Below are 17,189 nucleotides of genomic sequence, written 5' to 3'. Positions count from 1 at the left end.
CAGAAGGTACTTGTTTGGTATACAAAATCAAATGAAAGACTTCCGAGGAGCTCGGAATGGGATGGGATTTAATTTGGCTTACTTAATTATTATTATTCTGGGTATGGAAACAATCTGTCTAAATTACCCAAATTAAGTAGGATTCAAAACTCAGTATTATGAACAAAATAATCATTTGGATATTTAAGATTCACTGACATTTAATATTGTGGTTTTTATACTATTAGATAATTAGATAAGATTGCCCTTTATTTATTTATTATTACAAGTTATTATATAGCACACACATACTATGCAGCGCTTTACAATGGATATTTCAGTCATTCACATCAGTTCCTGCCCCAGGGGAGCTTACAATCTATCATGTCGACACACATACAAAATTGGGTTAATTTTTGGTCAGAAGCCAAATAACCTACCAGCTGCGTTTTTGAGTGTGGGAGGAAACTGGAGCACCCAGAGGAAACCCACGCGTACACTGGGAGAACATATAAACTCCACACTGATGGTGCCTTGGTCAGGAATTGAGCTCATGAACTCAGGGCTTTGAGGAAATGATGCTAGCCACTACACCAACCATGCTGCTCATTTATTAGTTCACTTCTATAGAATAACATGATACATTGTTGCATTCCGTGACAGAGAGCATGCTTCTTCATTTTAATAATGCCCCTCTCACTAGATCGGAATCATAGCTGGGTTCCCTAATTATGTCCTCCCATAGTAATTACAAACCATTGGGTTTAGTTAATTTTTTTTTTTTTTTATTAAATCCACAAACTCAATAAAAGTACTGAGCTGAGCAGAGCTGCTCCTGTCCTGTTTGCTCTCCTCTGGAATCCTGGATCTTCCATCCACTGGGTCTTTTAATTATCTGCAGATGCTCTGTCTGGGCTCCACCACTTACCTCCCTGCCGCTGTTCTCCCTACGAACCTTGCTCACCTTGCGTCAAAACGATGATGGGGGTCATGCTGCATTCAGCAGCATGGCCCTCGCTAACGATGTTGCCTGCTGGACCTGCATGCAGGTCCGGTGGGCAATGTCGATGACGACACGGGGGGCACGCATCGTCAGCGACATAGCGGGTACACACTAGATGATGTGCCCAATATGTCATCCGATCCAGCCAGATCGGACGACATATCGTCTAGTCTCTACCCAGCTTTACAATTCTCTAGCCATGCCAACTGAGGCCGGGACTGGGTTGGGAGGAGGCATGTAGATTTGGCCAAGGTACTTGCCCTGGTCATGCAAAAATCACCCCATGCTAACCAATAGACAGATTGGTACTACTGGGGACACTATATAAGGGGCACTACTACTGGGGCACTGTATAGTGGGCACTGTATAAGGGGCAGTCCGGAGATAAATCATGGGTGTTGCTCAAACAAACTGATAATCATGATGACTTGTGTCTATATCTGATTGGCTGAATGCATCTGTCCCTCCCATTTAAGCTAATATTTTGATAATATTACAACTGCTATCTATTTGCATAGTTACAGTTAAATGAAGTCAGCTTTTACAGGGTAGCCTAACTGATATATTTATTAATGTACATACTTAAGAAGAGCCTTACATTTTGTACTCGTGTCTTATTGACTATTATATTATACATGCTCCTTGCACCTTTATTAGTTATTAATTAAACTGTCCAGCCATACATTGTATTATGTGTAAATGTTTGAGCATTTTTTTACTATCAGTGTAGAGCCAAGCCTCCTGTGATAACCCTGGTGAATTTGCTTCAGTTGCATATGCCAGGCTTGCCAAGTATGACCTGTTCAGCAAGCCAACGCTTTCTCAGAGCGCATTTTGCCCTTGTGATTTAGAATTCCATTCAACTCACCATGAGCCCCACAGTGTCTTGAAAAAGTATTCAGCCCTCATGAAGTCTCTATTAGTTTTCATTACAGAGACTGAGAAATAGTTGCCCATTCTTCACTCAAAATGGCTCTAGCTTGGTCTGGTCGGTTGGGGAGCTACAATGTAAAGCACATTTGAGGCCTTGCCAAGGATTTTTGATGGTTTTAGGTCAGGACTGACTAGGCCACTCGAGGACATCTATTTTCTTAACTTTAAGCCATTCCTGTGTTGCTCTTGTGGAGTACTTTGGATCTTTTTCCTTTTGAAAGAAAAACTTCCTCTCAAGTGTGAGCTGTTTGGCAGAGGGTGGCAGGTTTTTTGTCCAGAACTTGTCTGTAGTGTGCACCATTCATCTTCCTATTCATCCATAGAAGACTGCCATCCCCTGCAGCTAACAGCTCCTCTATAGTTTGATGTTAGCACTGCCATGCTTCGCGGTGGGTATAGTGTTAAATGGCTGGTGCTCAGTCTCATTTGTGCCATCCGTGACTCTTGGAATTCAGGATAAAAGGTTCCTCTTCAGTTTTGTCAGACCATAAAGCTGGCACATCTTTGCATTAACTTCTTCTCTGCATTTTGCAAACTCTGTACAAACAAGAATGTCTGAGTATTTTTCAGCCAAAGCTTATTCCTTGTTACCTTTCCATAAAAGTTCTTTTATGGGAATGCCTTGGAGATTGTTGACTCTTGTACATTATCTTCCATTGCAGCCACTGATTTCTGTAGCTTGGTCAGTGTCACACTCACGGCCGCCATCAGGGGGGGACTGCCAGGATTGAAGTCCCAGGCCCGGACGGAAAGGAGAGCCTGCCCGCAATCCACCCTGCTCCCCGCACGCCCGTAGTCGATCCCGGTTTCTGCCCGCCCGCATTCTATCCCGTTGCCCACCCACAATCCATCCCATCCACAATCCATCTTGCTGATCCATCCACCGGTGCCCTGCAATAAGGGATTTAATCTTTTGAGACTCAGTGCGGCTCGTGTGACATCACGCTGTGTCGCGCTGCTGAGAGGAACCGGGTCGCTGTCCCTTGAGGAGCAGCAAGAGGAAGGTAAATCAAGCATGGGGCTGGCTTGGGGCTGTAGACAAGGGGCCGACAAAGCCGGGCAGGAGACACAAAATTATTTAAAGTTTGTGCCTATGACTACATAAGCAGTTCTAATAAGGGGCTGGCAGGGGAGACACAGAAGGGGGGCTGGCTGGGGAGACAGAAGGGGGCTTGCTGGAACTGGAGTTGCATAAACACTGGGGGGGGGCAGCTTTGCAATTGCGATCCTTGCTATTATGCAAATGTATAGGAAGGTGTATGACACCCCCTGCTGCATTTGCGATCCCAGCACTTCGACGGGGGTTGGGATCACCATCGCGGCCATTGGCGGTTGAAGGTCACGATGATGGGCGGCGCTGGGCCTCCGACCAGCTGAGTAAGCCTCAGAGTCCCGGAGGAGAGAGCTCAGCTATGACGACCAGCGCACCTCTGCCTGCAGGTAAGTCTTTTTTTTTCTACTAAGCTATTCTTCTTTTTGAAATTATCAGCTTGTGGTCTATTTAGACCATAAGGCTGATCACAGGGGGCCGGCAGGCCTGCTGCTTGCTCCCCAGGTAGTGAGAGACTGAAGCTAGTAACTGACACACCTTTTATCAGCCTCACACAGCTGCTCTGACAATCAAGGTTTTAAAATAGCTGCTGTCCACCAGACAGAAGCCGGGAATCTCGGGCACACATAGCTCTTGTTTACAACTTCTCCTGTGCTTTAATCACAATACATGAAGAATAAAGAGAGAAAACCTATGTCTTGATACCACATACACCATTGTGTACCATTCTGTATTAGTGTGCAAAAGGTAATGCATATATCAATTCAGAATTTTTCTCAGCTTGCTAAAGACTTTTTTTATACTCTTAAAAATAAATATATATATATATTTATTAATATTCTGTGAAAAAATAATTATTTTGCTTTTTTTGCTTTAAGATCATGGACAAGCTCTAGTTTAATGTGTTGTTACGGTGCAGTCCTAGCAAGGAACTGGGTATTTCTGTGTAGACTTTATACCATGGCCTAGCAAAGGGGCTGCAATGTCTGCGGGATGAGCTGATGGTCTAGTTACAAGCTGCAAAAACATTACAATAGTCTTTTATGAGGAGTTTTAAATCCTAAGGGACAACACATCAGCCTTGAGCTATAGATTTAACCCTCTGACCTCACATTGGCCAGAATAAGAGTTTAACCACTTAGGATCAAAATTACCAATAAACTGTGTGTGCAGCTGGATCAGCAAAGCCTTACGTGGCATTAGAAGAGTTAATTTTTTTAAGAGCTGTTTTCTTTCATATACATAATGGAACACGCATGAGAACAAAAAAGTTTATAGAATTTACACGATAGGAAGGAATTCCAACGAATCTTCCTAACACTGGATCCCATGTACTGTAGTTTTTTAAACATTGTCTGCCACTCGGCTGGGATTGAGTTTTGTGATTGGAAAATTGAGTTCTTTGGAGACAAATAATCATTTGTGACATGAGATAAACAAACACACGCTGCAATCTTCAGGAATAAATTGAGATCTTTTTAGGATAATTGTTCCCAATCACTGCATGTCAGATATTTTCTTTTTAGGTAAATTGCAGGGACATAATTTGGGCTGTTTTTGCAACATTTTCTATAATCCCGGAGTCTGTGTTAGTTCCCACAAGTTAATTTCTCAAATTCGTGTGAAAATGTTGTGCTATTATTTTACTTAGTGGAGTTGGGGCGACAACTCAGTGTTTGTCTTTGAAATTAGTCTCTAAGGTAAAATGGAGATGAAGAAATGGTCTATTTACCAAAATTTTGGTTAGAATTTCAATTAATTTACTTTAAAAAAAAAAAAAAATGAATATATATACTCCAAACAATCAGAAGTGATTAAGGTTTTTTCCTATTGGTGGCAAGTTTATTATTTAGTTATCCTTTTTTTTCCTTTTATATTCTCTAAATAGTCTACAAAAGGATGCAATAAAAAATAGTTACAAAATATAAAACATATTAAAAACATCAAACATTTTCAGTGTATAAAGCCAGTCATCTTTTGTTTTAAATAATTTTTAGCTAAACCAGTCAGGATGTTCTTCTGGCCATCCATAGACCAGCCCGAGCAGCCAGATTTTTTTGAGTGCCATAGGTGCTCTTTAGTGTTTGCAAAAGGCGCCCAGACAACTGGTTGTAACAGTGCACTGTGGGGCCCCATAGTAAAATGTTCCTGCTCCAGCCTTTCCGAACTTACACGTGCCTACTTCTGATCTAGGGAGAGTACAGTAGTCAACCTTTTGGACAATGCATGTGTCCAGCGCATGGACTGAAACAGAGCCGTAGCTAGACTTTTTGGTGCCCTGGGCCAGATATAGCATTGGTGCCCCCTCCTATTATTTAAATAGGGACACAAGATGCATGCCTGTAAAGGGTGTGGTGTCATGGAGAAGGGGCATGGCAAATCTGATTTGTCCGATATGATGATGAAGGGTCACCGATCCCACTGTACCACTGTTATCCAGGTGTCACTGCCAACTACAGTATGAAGCCCATGGCTGCAGTGATGACACACAATACTTATGCAGTATAACTCACCAGCTTTAGAGGTAGGAGAGCGCTGGTGAAGCTGCACCTACAGCAGGATTTGTCCATCAGAACAGCCGTGCACAAGCCTGGAGCCGGCAGATTAGATCACTGACTGAAGGTATAGAAAGAGTGCTGCTTGTAGTGCATATGCAGCAAATATCAGCGGAGGCGAGATTTCTACTCTGCGCCGACTGCTGAACTTACTGCAAAGGTACTAGAGTTGTGCTGGTAACACCTGGGTCGGGAATCGGTGGCTGTGTTCAGGGCTGCCATCAGAAATTGTGGGGCAGATAGCTCCATGTGTAAGGTGTCTGACTGCCATGTGAGAGGTGATAGGTTTGAGTCCCGGGTATGACAGCATTTTTAAAAAGTGTATGTTAAATAAAAGAGGATTGACTGAAGGTGCTTGAGGAAGTTGCAGACGGAGGGGGAGTTGGCCAAAAGAAAAGGAGGCTTCAAGTGAGAATGATTATAAACAGAAAATTGACAGGCCCAAGCAGCGCCCCCTGCCCTGCAGTGCCCTGTGCCAGGGCACATGTCACACAACCCTAGTTACAGCCCTGGACAGAGAAGACTAGACTGGCCTTGCACATGCTGAGAAGAGACCTCCAGTGTGCATGTGTGTGCGTGTGCTGGACCGTATGCTACGTAAGTTATCTGCAGTAGATTATAACTTTTTACTCACAATTTAATCATTATTTTATGTTTGACTTTAACCTCAAAATGGTTTATTTCTTTAACAAATATGCATAAACTCTGAAGAATGATATGAATCACTGTTGTAATAATTTATTCTTATCATTGTTTATTTATAGAGCACCACAAGGTTCCATAGTGCTGTACATATGGGATTGAAAATACAACAAGATTCATAGGCAAACGCAGGGGGAGTTTCTGTCTGCCTGGAAACCCCCCTCCCCAGCCCACACCATGACCACAATAGAAATAGTAATATAACAGAATTTTACTAGTGCTGTATGTTCTTCTCAGTATCACAAATGAAATAATAAGCACCACCTGTGGATCTTTTAACATGTATCAGCCAGTAATAAATAACCTGTGCACCAACTAGGAGATCTGGAAAACATTCACTGTTAAGGATGTGCTGCTATAGAGCCCAATACATATATGTCCAGGGCAGCGCTAGGTTCCTCTGCTTTTCCACCAGACTCCCGGACTTGCTCTAATGCTCTGAAAAGTTGCCCACATCTAAAATAAAACCATTCAGCTCAGGCTGGATGGCCCTACTGCTGCATTTAATGGCTTACAGTGATTGCTGGTCCTCTATATGCTGGACTTATGACACATAATACACTTTGGGCTCTATTTACTACAATCCGCATTTGTAATGCAGATTGTAGTGTGATATTATCGACTGAATTCGCATTGCGAATTCAGGCAATATCACAGGGATTTACTACAAATCCCTTGCAGGGACAGAGCTTGCGATAAAGCTCTGTCCCTGTGAATCCCCTCTGCACACTAGTCACGGTATTTTCGCAAAAAATACGGTGACAAAGTGCCGACGCATGCGCAAACCGACCGTCGCTGCTACCCCCCTGGCGCTAAGCCCCACCCCCACGATCGTGGACTCCCCTCCCCTCAAGGTGGCGTTATTATCACAGGGCCTCCCTAGGTATTTTTTTCACTATTTATTTTTAGTAACTACCAGGCAGATCACATTTCCCATTACAATTATGGGAAATGCGATCTGATTACTAAAAATAAGTGATACTTAGGGGTTAGAGTAGAATTTTACGAATTCTACTCTAATTGCCCTGTAATAACTATAGGTGATACTAAAATAATGTGAAAAGGGTGTGAAAACACCCTTTTTCACTTTATTTTAGTAAAAATAATGGTAATAAATAGAGCCCTTTGTATGATGCATATTAAAGCTGGTTAAGTGCTAATTATACCCTCTTCATGGACTGGCCACACTCACTCTAAAATCAGGCATTTGGAAACCCCCATCTAGAAATCCTGCGTTTGCCACTGAGATTACATAGGAACAAGGTGACCACTAGATTGTTACCGAGAAAATTGTTGCCAAGTGGAAAATTTTCTGATTTGTATTTCATTTTATATAGCTTTTCATTTGTCACGTACATGCTCTCAGATTGTGTTGTATCTTTTTATTACAAGAGAGTAATCCCATCCATCACTCAGGCTCACGCGTTTCTTTCACACAGGCTGTGAAATGCGTGGAGTCACACTCTAACTCGCCCACTAACTGGACCCTTTACTGCAATCACCGTGGGTTATTTTGTGGTATGTTGGGGCTCACTAAAATTTTTATCACACTCAAATTCAATACAATTATCAAGCAAATCAGCATTAGAAATGTTTACGTAGGTAAATTCTGGCTATTCTTTAAACTATAAGTGTGAACTAGTCTTAAAGCAGCAACAAAAATTTATTTATTTGATAAGTAGAGTGATTATACGTAGAGCATTTTTATTGATGCTTAACTTCAAATGCAGTAAAGAATGGTAACGTAGACCTATGGCGCCATATTCTGTGTGATTTTTTTTTCCGGAAGATGACGCTTGCGCAGAAGATAGGAAAGGCTCCAGCACCATCTTTCTCAATTTCTCACACAGAAAAATGTTGGGGAGGGGTGACCACCTGCTGCAGGAATATTTTGGGGCCCGTGCATCATGCCCATCCTGTATCTACTATAGATCCACCGCTAAATGGACACACAATAGTAATTACAAAATGAAGTTAAGCCTAAAATAAACAATGACAGCAAGTATCACAAAAATACAAAAAATATATAAAAATACTTGTAGCCTGGCTTTATTGAGGACAATTTAACAGATACGTTGACAATATAATGAAAGGTGACAAGCAAACAGGAATAACAAAAGTAACACCTGTTTGCCTAAAATATTATGGGGGAGATGTATCAAACCTTCAAGAGAGATAAAGTGGCGAAGTTGCCCATAGACTGATTGCATTTTCTTACTGGCCAATGCAGAATTTTCTCTTTTATGTAGGAACATTACAGACACCTACAGTATAATCCCACTAGCAATCTAAGCGTTTGCTTTAATTAAAGCAAATTAAACCAATTTTTAGCAATTTTTCCTATCCCAGGAATTTCAACAAGCACTTTTCTCTGCAGATGAAGTCTGGAAAATAAATGATAGGAGGATGGAGAAGAAGCCCAGCTTCCTATATTCCACTGTGGGTTGAAATCGATGGTGATCCTGACAGTGCTGCATTAAATATAGAGTACCGTATATACTCGAGTATAAGCCGACCCGAATATAAGCCGAGGTACCTACTTTTACCCCAAAAAACTGGGAAAACTTATTGACTCGAGTATAAGCCTAGTGTGGGAAATGGCAAGAGCTGGTAGTGCCCCCAGTAGTAATTCCCCCTGGTTGTGCCCCCAGTAGTAATCCCTCCTGGTAGTGCCCCCAGTGGTAATCCCCCCTTTCAGTGCCTCCCGTAGTAATCCCCCCCTGGTAGTACCCCCAGTGGTAATCCTCCCTTTTAGTGCCCCCTGTAGTAATCCCCCACTGGTAGTGCCCCCTGTAGTAATCCTCCCCTGGTAGTTCCCCCAGTGGTAATCCCCCCCTGTAGTAATCCCCCCCTGGTAGTGCCCCCTGTAGTAATCCCCCCCTGGTAGTTCCCCCAGTGGTAATCCCCCCTTTTAGTGCCCCCTGTAGTAATCCCCCCTGTAGTAATTCCTCCCTGGTAGTGCCCCCTGTAGTAATCCCCCCTGGTAGTTCCCCCAGTGGTAATACCCCTTTTAGTGCCCCCTGCAGTAATCGCCCCCTGGTAGTGCCCCCTGTAGTCCCCACCCCCCAGTAGAGAGAGACGTGACAAGAATAAAAAAAAATATCACTTACCTGTAACTCCCGCTCCTGGTCCCGCCGCTGTCCGCTGCTCCGGCCGCTTTGCATGGGAGAGACGTCGTCATGACGACGTGTCTCCCATCACCCACTGCGGGAGCCGGAAGATGGCTCCCGCAGTGGGAGCAGCAGCAGCCGCTGAGAGTCTGACAGACTCTCAGCGGCTGCTGATTACACCAAACACGCAGCTGCCGGCTCCGGCGGCTGTGTGTTTGGCAGTGTGTAGCGCTGACCGAACTCCGTCCGGTCAGCGCTACACTTGACTCGAGTATAAGCCGAGGGGGTACTTTTTCAGCACATTTTTTGTGCTGAAAAACTCGGCTTATACTCGAGTATATACGGTATATGATTTTATTGATTTAATTTAATAGAGTGAAAACATAAAGGGAATCTCCGGGAGTGTGTGCAATGTATCTGTATCCTCATGTGATGTTTTAATCAGGTTCTGGTACTTCATTTAATTTCAAGTAAAGTTAAACACACTAGGGCACCTAATACTTGGCTGGTTATGCTCTGTTGCTTATGTGGGTGTTATGGTCACTAATATAGCAATGTATATTATCCATGTCCTTGTCCTGCATTGTATTGTATTGTACTGCAAGTCGCTGGTCAACTTTCTGTTTATGTACTTTGTAAGGCGCTGCGGAACACTTCTGGTGCAATATATATATATAAATTATAATAATAACAATAATAATCCACACAAAAGTGTCTAATAGTTATGTAATTACTGTATATGCATGTGACACATGGAGGCGTTGATCATATTAACCAATCAGAATCTATTATTCATCTAGTATTACCGTATATACTCGAGTATAAGTCAACCCGAATATAAGCCGAGGTACCTAATTTTACCACAAAAAACTGGGAAAACTTATTGACTCGAGTATAAGCCTAGGGTGGGAAATGCAGCAGCTACTGATAGTAATTCCTCCCCTGGTACTGCCCCCAGTAGTAATATTCCCCCTCTGGTAGTGCCCCCAGTAGTAATACCCCCCCTGGTAGTGCCTCCAGTAGTAATACCCCCCCTGGTAGTGCCCCCAGTAGCAATAACCCCCCCGGTAGTGCCCCCAGTATTAATCACCCCCTGGTACTGCCCCAGTAGTAATCCCCCCCTGGTACTGCCCCCAGTAGTAATATCCCCCCTGGTAGTGCCCCCAGTAGCAATATCCCCCCTGGTAGTGCCCCCAGTAGTAATCCCCCCCTGGTAGTGCCCCCAGTAGCAATATCCCCCCTGGTAGTGCCCCAGTAGTAATCCCCCCTGGTAGTACCCCCAGTAGCAATATCCCCCCTGGTAGTGCCCCCAGTAGTAATCCCCCCTGGTAGTGCCCCCAGTAGTAGCCCCCCCAGTAGAGAGAGATGTAATAAAAAAAAAAAAAAATCACTTACCTGAAACCCCGCTCCTGGTCCCGATGCTGCTACTGGCTCCTCCGACCGCTTTGCATTATGGGAGAGACGTCGTCATGACGACGTCTCTCCCATTACCCACTGCGGGAGCCGGAAGATGGCTCCCGCAGTGGGAGCGGCAGCAGCCGATGAGAGTCTGACAGACTCTCATCGGCTGCTGATTACAACAAATGCACAGCTGCCGGCACCGGTGGCTTTGTGTTTGGCAGTGTGTAGTACTGACCGAACTCCGTCCGGTCAACGCTACACACGCGGTGCAGCTGTGTCACAGAGACACAGTCTGCACCGCGGCCCACATGGTACGCTACTCAGCTGCGTACCATGCGGGCATCACTCGAGTATAAGCCAAGGGGGGGCTTTTTCAGCACAAAAAAAATGTGCTGAAAAACTCGGCTTATACTCGAGTACATACGGTAGCTAGGATCTGATTGGTTGATATGAGCAACACCATCATTTGTCCTCCTTAGAAGAATTAATCTCCCCCTATATATAAATTTTTAGCACTTCTGTTTTCCATGAAATAAATACGGTTGGAGAAAATAAGGAGCCATAATTTGGAATAATATAGTTCTCATCCAGAAAGTATGATTGTTGGTAACATAATAATAATAATAATAATAATAATAATAATAATAATAATAATAATAATAATAATAATAATAATATTATCTCTTTTATGGATATATTTATTGATTTTTTTCCAAATTGGGCTGATTTGATTTGTGTACCTTACTTTATACTATAGCACCATCTGTTAGTTCATTCTACTTAAGAAAACAAACTTAGGAGGCTGCGCACATTACTAATTACGATGCATTATGGATGGAGGGAGAGATGCAAACTTGTTATTCTACTTTTACCATCTCCTATTGCTCTTTCTCCTTTAACCCCACAGAAGACTTGTTCCTGCTAAAAACATAATGCTGTCAATGGGGGTAATGCACCGTCATGTCTGGCACTTAATGGGTTGCAGCTCTTTCTCGCAGGACGCAAAGATGAGGAACAGTCGTCAGTGTTTTGTTTTCATAAATCTGCAGTCACCAATATTTACATACAGCCTGTCCTCGATTACAGGACATGTAAACCTTCCCACATAGACCAGAACTCCGCTCAGACCCACAGAGCACATTGTCATTTCGTGAGGACTAAAATATTTCTAGATTTTTTTTAAATTAGGAGAACAGTGAAATGTGGAATAGAAATACTTGTGAAAAATACGTATATATATATATAGTGTGTGTGTGTATATATTTATATATATATATATATAAAATTATATATATATATACTGTATCCTAAATTTGAATATTTATTTATTGTTTTTAAATATCATCTCATCTATTTTTCTATTATTATATTATTATTCATCATTTCCTGATTGTTGGAAATCTTAATGAAAAAGTTTTTAAAATTTTAAAAAATATATATATTCCTATTCTAATATTACAGAAATAATTTATATATAAAAATAATTCTGAATAGCTAATGTATTTTGTTGACTTTATATTCATTTATGTCCAATTAAAGGTCATAAAGGTCATATCTACATTCATACTAACTTCCCAATACCCACACTAGTCTTTTGGTTGTGGCCCCTTCTTTAAGGGGGATCAGTATTGAATCCCACCGGACACATGTATCCCGACAGCAGAAGATTGGCAGTGAAGATCTCGACAGGTACTTTTTCTATTACTACCCTAACCCCCCCTAACCCTAATCCTTTCTTAGGGGTCCCTAACCCTAACCTTCCCCCAAGTGCCTAAGCCTACCCCCCTCTGTAAGTGCCTAAACCTAACCCCCCCTTTCTCGCAGCCTAAACCTAAGTCTCCCGGGGGTGGGTGCCTTGCCCTAACCTCTCCCCGGGGGTGCCTAACCCTAACCCCCCCTTCCCCTAGCCTAAACCTAACCCTTCTGGGGGAGTGCCCCACCCCCCGGAAGCCCCTAACCTAACCCTCCATGGCGCCCGGGTTACCTTCAATAGGTATAGGTAAAATGATAGGCGTCAGGTTCTCGACACCTGTCATTAGACCCCTGCCAGGATTAGATAGTTGGGAAGAGGGCGGTCGGAATTTCGACCGTCAGCTTCCTGACTGCATCCCCTTTAAGGTACCAGATAACTTCAATAGGGTCCAGTACTTAGGATTGCTGGGGTCCTCTTCTGACCAGGATCTGACGCAGGACTATTACTGACACATGGCAAATCATTGGAAGAAAAGCCATCCAATCAGGAGCCAGATATAATTTGCAGCCCAGCAGTGGTTCCTTTCCTACTAAGAAATTATTTTGAAAGCTTTCCTGCGGAGTTCTGATATAAACAAATGGTGGTGGTCTCTGGTAGGGAGGAAGACCCGTACAGAGGGACCAATCTAAGCAAAGGTGCGGTATTTAGAAAACTGTTTTATAATCCCTAAAAAGAAAATCAACATATCCACTACACGATGAAAGAACGATTGAAAGATAATCGTTATTGTTCAGTCATTCCTTATACTGTGCAGTGGATATTGTGCCCACACTGAACAATATGTCATTCAGTGCAGGCATCCTCCCTCATCCCAGAACATGCACAACCTCACGATATTGTCAGGTTGACCTGCATGTTCAGGCGATGACAGATGTCTATACCGACCAGTGGGAGCGCGCATCGCTGGTTGTTGCCGGCATAATTACTGCACGATTAATGAACGATAGCAATGTCGTTATCGTTCATTTTTATGGTGTAGTGGATATCCACCTAATAGTAACCTATACTGTTTAATTATCTAAATGCTCTTCCAGTTCTCATGTTTGTGAGCATATTTACAAAGCTACAACTTTTGTTTGTCAGTTTGTCACTGAACACAGTGTTGCTCTATTTTGTTTATCTCCTCTCTGAGGACTCTGAAGTACATTAAAGATTCAAAATGTTTGAGGTCAACTAACAAATCCTGTGTTTAAAAGGAAATGCCACATATTTCGACATTCCCTCACTTGACAATTAGATCATCTGAGAAGTATTCCACCTCCCTGCACAGCCCTCGTGGTATGTCTGTAAACGACGTCATTCACAGACATATCTTCTGTACACACTGGCAGGACCAGCGCTAGGCTTCCCTGCGCAAAGCGCCATCCGTGCCTCACTGCTGCGCCCCATCCCTCCTCCAGGGTGTTTATCAAATAACGCCAGTGGGAGGGTGGGGGCAGGGTTTAACTGTGATGGTGAGTTCAGGAAGGGCTGTGGGCCTGATTCAGACCTGCTCGCGAGCGCTGAGATCTTGCAAGCGGGTTGATGTTAGCCCAGTGCGCATGCGCACGAGGGAGCCGAATCCGTCGTGCGCATGCGCGAGACCCGGATAGCAACGGCCAAGCCGTCGCTCCGGGTCTCGCTACAAAGGGGGCGTGCTGTCGATGGTGACTGACAGCACGCCCCCTTTGGTGGGCGTGCCGGGGGCGTTGCTGCCCAGACGGAGGCATTCCCATGGGAACGCCTACCGTCTGGGGCCGGCCTCACTGACATTACAAATGATGTCAGTGGGAGTGCCTTTGGCTCTGATAGAGCCGAAAGCACTCCAGGGCTTGCGGCAACAAGACCCTACCACAAGGGTCTCGTCGCAAGCCAGATGGTCGCGATGGTCTTGACCATCGCGACCATCTTTTTGGCCGCTCGCTATAGCTGTGGATGGTCACCCACAGCTATGCGAGCGGCCAGGTGGCCGCTCTTAAAAAGATAAGGACGGCCCTGATTCTGAGCGTGCGCTCTGTCAGATCGTCCGGCTCTGAATCAGGGCCAGTGCTCCAGGCGACCCTTGCCCCAAACCTCCACTGCACACTGGCCGACGGGCACATGTTATATCAGCCAATGTCTACCCACCATTAGCTTTATTGTTCCTTAAGGATACAAAATGCTTACAGAACTGTTAGTGGTGAACCTGCAGTGCAACTCCCATTATACGTACAGATGAATACTGCTTGATGACAAATAAAATGCCAGGATGTTGGCATGTGAGAAATGCTACTTAAAGCATGTGACATGTGCTGGCAGTACAATTGTCAACATCATGGACCAGCATTCTCACTATGGGCGAGTGATAAAGTGGAGAGACAGAGAAAGCACTAGCCAATCAGCTTCTGAATGTCACTTTGCAGGCTTGGTTTGAAAATTGACAGTTTGAAGCTGATTGGTTGGTACTTTATCTCACTCCACTTTATCTCTCTCCAAAGTTTAATAAACCTCCCTCATTAGGCAAAGGACAGTGAGGATGTGTTCACACAAATGTATCCTATGCAGTGCTGGAGTCAGGGCTGGATTAAGGGGGGGCGTCAGGGGTGGCCCCCACCTCTAGAGCACGCAGGGGGGGGGGTTTCTGAGTAGCTAGAAACTCCCCTGACGTACCAATTCCCCCTGTTACCATGGCCAGAGGGGGCGGAGCCAATACAAGCCCCGCCCTCAAATGATCCGCAAATCACGTCATTATGGCGCGAGGGGCGGAGCCTAAGGATGCGAGCAGCAACTGCATAAAAAGTAAGTGTGTATATATACTGTTTAATTGTGTATATATGTGTTACTGTGTGTGTATACTGCTGTGTGTGTATATGTGTGTATGTATGTATTTACTGTAAATGTGTGTATGTATGTGTTTATGTGTGTGTATACTGTATATGTGTGTATATACTGTATATGCGTGTATGTATGTGTTTATGTGTGTGTATACTGTATATGTGTGTATATACTGTATATGCATGTATGTATGTGTTTATGTGTGTGTATACTGTATATGTGTGTTTATGTGTGTGTACAGGGCCGGCCCTAGCCCAAATTTTTTGGTAAGCGAGTATATTTTTTGGTGCCCCCCTATGCAGTGCCCCCGGTAGTGGTCCCCCCTGTGCAGTGCCCCTTGTGCCCCCAGTAGTAAGCCCCTTATATAGTGCCCCCAGTAGTAGTCCCCCTATGCAGTGCCCCCAATAGTGGTACCCCTTATGCAGTGCCCTTTAAACAGTGGCCCCAGTTGTAGTCCCCCCCTATGCAGTACCCCCAGTACTGCCCTTTATATAGTGCCCCCAGTAGTGGTTCCCCCCTTGTAGTGCCCCTAGTAGTAGTCCCCCCTCTTGTAATGCCCCTAGTAGTCCCCCCATTGTTGTGCCCCCAGTGGAGGTTACCCCCCCATGTAGTGCCCCCAGTAGTATTCCCCCCTTGTAGTTCCCCCAGTAGTAGTCCCCCCTTGTAGTGCCCCCAGTAGTAATCCCCCCTTGTAATGCCCCCAGTAGTAATCCACTCTTGTAGTGCCCCCAGTAGTAATCCCCCTTGTAGTGCCCCCAGTAGTAGTCTCCCCTTGTAGTGCCTCCAGTAGTAGTCTCCCCTTGTAGTGCCCCCAGTAGTAGCCCCCTCTTGTATTGCCCCCAGTAGTAAGCCCCCCCTTGTAGCCCCAGTAGTAATCCCCCCTTCTAGTGTCCCCAGTAGTAGCCCCACCTGGTAGTCCACCCCCCAGTAGAGACACACGTAATAAAAATAAAAAAAAGCACTTACCTTAATCCCCGCTCCTGCTCCCGCTGCCGCTGTCAGCTCCTCCGTCCGTCCTCCTGGGCCGCTTTGCATTATGGGAGAGACTTCATGACATCATGTCGTCTCTCCCATTACTCACTGCGGGAGCTGGAAGATGGCTCCCGCAGTGGGAGCAGCAGCAGCCGAAGAGAGTCTGATAGACTCTCATCAGCTGCTGAAACAAACACACAGCTGCCGGCATCGACGGCTGTGTGTTTGGCACTGTGTAGCGCTGACCGCTCCGTCCGGTCAGCGCTACACACGCGGTGCAGCTGTGTCACAGAGACACTGCACCACGGTAAGCCTCTCCACTCCTGGCTCAGTAAATTAATAAATCTGCATGGTCGCAGCCGCGGCGCCCTTCACTATGTGGTGCCTTACGCGGCCGCGTACCACGTGTAATCATAGCACTGACCCTGTGTGTGTGTTATGTGTGTGTATACTGTATTCGTGTGTATATGTGTTAGTGTGTATGTATGTCTTTGTGTGTGTATACTGTATATGTGTGTAATTTATATATATTACAGATGTTTGCTACATATATTATATATATATATATATAAAAATACATACTGTATATATATATATATATATATGCATGCGTGTTTAATACAAATGTGCATAAATAAAATTAAAAAATAAATAAAAAAATAAAAATATATATATATACATAATGTAAGTAAGCCCCCCCCCCAAAAAATAAAAAAATCCTGTATTTGCCCCTGCCCACACAGAGTCGGGGTGACCCTGCGGAGAGCAGGTGTCCAGTGTCCCCTGTTCCCGGATGGGGGCTGAGCTACCGCTGATCTGTGTTCTGAATGCAACAGCTCAGTCAGCGCTGCCACATAGAGCGCAGAGCGGCTCCCGAGTCCCCTCATCAGCATCACGTGACACATCCTATCCGCAACGCTGATCACTGATATCGGGC

This window comes from Taudactylus pleione, unplaced genomic scaffold (genome assembly GCF_031769625.1).
Source record: "Taudactylus pleione unplaced genomic scaffold, aTauple2 ptg000074l, whole genome shotgun sequence".
Lineage (NCBI taxonomy): Eukaryota > Metazoa > Chordata > Amphibia > Anura > Myobatrachidae > Taudactylus > Taudactylus pleione.
The sequence above is the reverse complement of the archived record's forward strand: the minus strand, read 5'-3'. Positions refer to the sequence as shown.